This window comes from Carassius auratus, chromosome 41 (assembly GCF_003368295.1).
Source record: "Carassius auratus strain Wakin chromosome 41, ASM336829v1, whole genome shotgun sequence".
Lineage (NCBI taxonomy): Eukaryota > Metazoa > Chordata > Actinopteri > Cypriniformes > Cyprinidae > Carassius > Carassius auratus.
The window spans coordinates 7,675,248-7,681,324 of NC_039283.1; the positions used below are offsets into that span (position 1 = coordinate 7,675,248).

The 6,077-nt window shown below is 38.5% G+C and overlaps 1 pseudogene; it reads right to left on the bottom strand.

The window, feature by feature from the left end:
• The window catches only part of LOC113060019 (C-Jun-amino-terminal kinase-interacting protein 3-like), a 33,680-nt pseudogene extending 27,812 nt beyond the window's left edge, over positions 1–5,868 (bottom strand).
• Positions 5,869–6,077: the final 209 nt, after the last annotated feature.

Consider the following 6,077-nt stretch of genomic DNA (forward strand, 5'->3'; position numbering starts at 1 on the left):
ATTGTGCCAATGTGTTTCCAGACTAGACAGGCAGAGAGAGGGCAGAAGGGTGAAAGGCTTTATTCAGACTCACATTGATCAGCTTGTTCCCTGGCTTTTCTCTCCAGTTCTCTTTCTCTCTGTTCTCTCTCCATTTCTCTTGCACGCTTTGCCCTTCTCTCTTGCTCAAACTGGTCATCCAACTCCAAATAGCGCTGGTATGTAGACAAGTTTAATTTTAAAAAGGTATTTACATTTAAAAGGTGCAACATAGCAACTTTTTTCCTCATTACAAAGGTTGTACACAAAGAAATACATAAGAAATATGTTTAAAATCGTGCACACACACACACACACACACACACACACACACAAAAGACGACGTTACTCATGGCTGACTGCAATTTTACAACTGATCATAATGCAGAATCTGTCATTTTTTGTCCCACAAACAAACCAGACATTTACCAGTATTTATTGTTTGAATTTCAAAAAAAAAAAAAATAATAATAATTTAAATTTGAAAGCCAAGACTTTGTTTCATGCCGGAAGTATCCTGGCATGAGATCATGATGTGTGGCGTGAGAGCACTATGTCTTGTTGGACACAGCGACAGTAACGAAGTGGGGTGGGTGTTTGCGAAGGATCAACTGAATAGGCAACTGAAAATTTTTGCTTTAGAATATATCTCTTTGCATATTGACAGTAGGGGTGGAAGGATACATGTACACTGTACGGACATCTCAATTTTTGGTGCATGAGGAATACAACAGATACAGGCAATTCACCCCCAATCCAGAAGGGGGCTCCCGCATTAATGCAACACTGTTTTATAATCAGCTGCCAGCAGAAGAACAGTGAATGCCGTAAGTTGCAGACTTGAAAACAAAGCCCACTAGACAGTGACCATGTACTGACTCTAAATGCGTCTCTCACAGACTGACGATAGAGTATACTTTAAGGGCTTGTGCACTCAACTGTTTGTGAAATGGAGCTTTGTGTTCATGTCTCCTACTTTCTCATTCAGCACAAATCCAAATATTCCATAATATTTCCATATTTGCAATGTACCAGAGCAAAATGCTAAACTATTATTTATTATGTAAATTATAGGCTTTGCACTTCAGTTCCAACAGTGACACAGAGGCGGGCACGCTGATGTTTGGTTCACTGTATTTAGTTTGATAAACTACAAACTGCACTGTTAAGTTAGCAATGCTGGAACTGATGTGTTTTGTGTGTGTGTGTGTGTGTGTGTGTGTGTGTGTGTGTGTGTGTGTGTGTGCCAGCGTGATCACTTCAACTGTTTCCTTATACCCACAGAATCAACTTTAAACACTTATTGTCTTATCAATAATGCATCACTGTAAAAAGTTCTGCTTTTATTTCTGTACACTCACATTGAAAATAAAACATTGAGCTTTTGTAAATTAAAGAAAACAAATAGGATATCGCTTTTCCTTTCTGTGAACAAATTAAGCATGTCACAAAAAATTGAAATTAAAGGAACACTCCACCGTTTTTTGAAATAGGGCTTATTCACATTATTTCCTACATTTAGATAGGTGGGCAAATGCATTTTTGTGTCAGTGCATGCATTGTTTTAGTTTGACTGGGTCGGCGTTAGCTTAGCTTAGCACAATGAATGGAATCCTTTGTTGCCAGCTAGCATGGCCTGAGTAAAAGTGATCAAAAAAATAATAAAAACCCACCTAATTACTTCTTGTGGACTGCGTATTCACAACGAGTACGAATAGCGATCCAGATTAACACTAGGCGATTTCCTAGGCAGATATTGGCTTGGGACTATATTATGGGGAAGCACAGGCGAAGCACTGCTGCTTAGGCGAAGCACTGCTACTTCGGGGCAGAGAATCACGCAACATATGAAATCCCACGACTTCCGTCAACATACCGGCGTGAATAGTAGCTGCCTGGCTATTTTCCTTACAGTACACGAATGGCGATGAACATGGCTGATTTTGAGAGAGACGAAGAGGGTGACTTCTCAGACAGTCAAGAACCAGAACCATACCTATTTGAACCAGAGTTTACAGAAGACGAGCTGCGTGCTTTGGAAATAGAACGACAGTAGGAGACTGCGGTCAAGCCAGCCGCACTTCAGAAAAACACCGTCAAGCCAGCCGCGAGTGAAATTTATATGCGCGTGTATTAGTTGCGATCGCTCAACAGCCTGAGGACGTGAGGATGAGAGCCAACATGAACTGGTGGTGTGAATGTGGGGGAATATGCCAATCTATGCCGACGGAAATAGAGTGTCTTTGCTGTAGAGAGTGGGACATGTTTTTGCCATTGATGACCAGGCTCAACACGTCAGATCAAGATGAGCGTGCCCGAAGTTGTGTCACATCTACAGAGGATTTCACGGCGCTGATCCATTCTGCAGTACTCGATTTTTTTTCCGGTGTGACAAAGTGAACTGGAAAAAACGCCCCACGCCGAAATGGACCAAATGGACAGCTGTCCACAGAGTAAGTGATTATTTTAATCATGACGCATGTATAGATCGACCCATATTATACCTGTATTCACATAGAGTTGATGTTTTCATGTGTTGCGTGATATCTCTGCGCCGAAGTAGCAGTGCTTTCTTCTGTGCTTCCCCACAATATAGTCCCAAGTCAATATCTGCCTAGGAAATCGCCTAGTGTTAATCTGGATCGCTATTTGTACTCGTTGTGAATACGCAGGCCACAAGAAGTAATTAGGTGGGGTTTTTTTATTTTTTGATCACTTTTACTCAGGCCATGCTAGCTGGCAACAAAGGATTCCATTCATTGTGCTAAGCTAAGCTAACGCCGACCCAGTCAAACTAAAACAATGCATGCACTGACACAAAAATGCATTTGCCCACCTATCTAAATGTAGGAAATAATGTGAATAAGCCCTATTTCAAAAAGCGGTGGAGTGTTCCTTTAAGCGTATATAGGGCACTGTTTTTTCCCCTTGTTTATCTGTAAACTAAATCAAATATATTTCAAGAATTTATTCCTTGTATGTATACATGTAGTGCATATTATATATATTTAACAATGTATTCATATTTATTATTTTCATATCTAGGTGGATTTTTTTTAATTATTATTTGTACTACTGTCTGTTCAAAATAAATGAGAAAAAAAAATTGTAGTATAGTAGTCTAGCATAGAAGTTTTTTATTTTTCCCCTGTTGTACCTAAATCGTATCGAACTGTGAGCCCCGAACCGATGTAAGTATCGAACCATGACATCTGTGGACCATTCCACCCCTAATCGACGGGTGTCAGCTGTGGCAATTCAAAGAAGAGCCAAAATATCAAAATGTTGCAGAAAAGGTAATACTAATAGTTTAAATAATAAAAATAACAATAACACTTATAATTATTATTGTTAAACCCAAATTAGTTTAATTAATAGTGTTTTAATAATTACTAATTATAAAATAATAATTGAACTAAATAATTAAAGGATGGAAATGGATATTTAAAAACACAAAAATCCAAGTGGGAATGTAACCAATTTGAACAACTGATCCAGCTCACTGAGCTGCACAATAGCTTGTCTGTTTTGCAGCATTCATTTGGAGAGCATAGTTTAATTCTGTATTAATTCTGTATTAAGTATTAAGCTTCCAATAAACCGATAACTCTACAGCACAGGGGCACTAAGTGTGTCAATATAAAATCCACGCACCTGAGTTCACATTTAAAGTTGAAATATTTTTGTAGGAAAAAGATGAAAAAAATGTATTTGTATATTCTTTTTTAAATACCCACATTTAAAAGGTTTGAAATTCAATAGCTTCAATTCATCACAGTTGTTTCTCACCTCTTGGCTCTCTCTCCTCAGTATTTTCTCATTCTGATACCTCTCCAGCAGTTCTTCTCTGTCTTTTTTGTCTTTCTCGGCCTTCTCCTCTCTCTCTCTCAGCTGAGCCCTGCAGTTCGCCAGCCTTTCCAGAACCCAGACGAGGATGGGCAGAAGGGACTCCACCACACCGGCTCCATGGGTCTCCACCACCAACTACAAAGAAAAACTCTGAATTGTATTTGTTTCCATTGGTGTTCTCTCATCACATTTCATGCTCTTATCTTCATGGGCAGCTGCACTCACAGGAAGCGTGATTCTTATGACTTGCACTTGTGACAGGGTATAGATACTACGGTTGACTTCCCTTATGAAAAGTCAGCAAAACATCTGCTCTCTGAACTACGTATGCTGTGCTTGAGCAAGTGCCAAATGATACAAATGCCTCTAAAGGCCCATTCCCAACAAGAACAATAACTATAAAGGTAACTATAATGATATTAGTGTTCACACCGACAGCCAAATTAAATGCTCTAGCTCCTTAAAGCCAAGTGCATTCTGATTGGCTGTTATTGCTTACCAGCTGGAAAATAATTCTAAAAGTGATTCCAACAATATAGTTCCTTCATGTCATTATCTTTATTCATTACCATGAGAGTTGTCATGCTTGGTGTGAACAGGCCTTAAAGCTTTAAGGTTGTTTTGATTGGTGGTTGAATAAACATGGATACTCTTGATTGGTTACCTGCAGTTCTGAGTAAAGTTTCCCCCGCCTCCTCGCTTACAATATCTGGATCCAGCTCCAGTTCTCCACTTCCACAAAGAGCACTTTCACCATAATCCATGTTTCACAGTTCTCTTTCTCTGGCTGGCTTAAAATGTATCCCCAGTCTTGCCGCTGAACTTTGATATTAAACACAAAACTCTTCCTTTTTATCACACTGTTTTCACTACTTTAAAAATGGTTTCAGTGTGTACCAAAACAAGCATGAAAATAGTGTGGTAGTGTGTTAGTGACAGCTTGCGTGTATACTAAAACATCTCTTCTTGCTCTTATAAATGACTACCTGACAAACAGATCTATTTTCTTAAGCAATTTGGTATTTCCAGTTAATTCCCCCTCTTCCATGCTTCTTGTTTTCTGTTTCACGTTCATTCTCAAAAACTAAACTGACCAAAGTCATTGGGGTTAGTCGGCGCTGTTCATGTCTGGAGGTGTTTTTGGTGTCCATTCTGGTGGGAAAAAAATGGTAGAAACACGCATTAGTAGTAAATCTAAACATTTTGAACAGACTGACATGCGTGCTTGTTATTTTATTACTCCATATTGACAGCAAGACTACATGGACTATTTAAGCAAACCATTAAATGGAGAAACCAGTTAAAATATATACATAAATCTTGTCCATCTTCTTACTCAACTACTTCAAATTATGTTAAGGTCAAATATGTTTGATTGCAGTTTTAGATGGAATGTTTTAAAAAATAATATTTAATTTTATCATACAGTTTAACCTTTTTTGTTGTTAAATTCTTTAATTCGCCCAATGTAATGCTTGTCCTTTGTACAATTTTTTTTATACAGCTTTTTTATTGTCACTCTAAGTCTAGTTCACCCTGAATAAGCTAGTGAATGAGACCTTTTATCGGCCAATATATAACAACGTCATGTTAATTTGTACACATAGCCTACTGTACACACATGCATATACAAACACAAACATATTTAAAGCCCCATGAACACAACACGTCTCTCAGACAAACCCAAACATTACCACGTAAACAGGAAACACAAAAATAAACTTTTATATTCAACAGAAAATAAATAAACTTGACGTCGGCAACACCTTTAACGCTGTCTGCCTTTTGCCTATACTGACACTTGTCCTTTTAGCTATACATTTTACAAGCAAACGACTATTTATTGTGGTTTTAGCAGTTTAATCAACTCACCTTTAAGCATTACTGTGGCTCGGACAGCATCTCTATGAGTTCACGCGAATGAAATCCAAGCCCTTCGCGTTAGAATCGATATTAATTACTCTAAACCAGTACAAGTTTAAAAAGAGAAGGCGTGGCTAGAGCGCCAGCAATTTGAGTGACGACATTCAGGACCTATCAAAAAGAAGAGCGCTGAGTAGGAACCAATAATGATGCAGAGGGGGCGGTAACGAAAACTTTATTAAAAGCTGAACGTTGGCACGTGATGGCTCACTGGCATTTCTCCTTTACTGTCTATGTTTTTTTCACCACATGCTTGCTTCACGAAAGGAGAAGAAACTGAAAGAGAT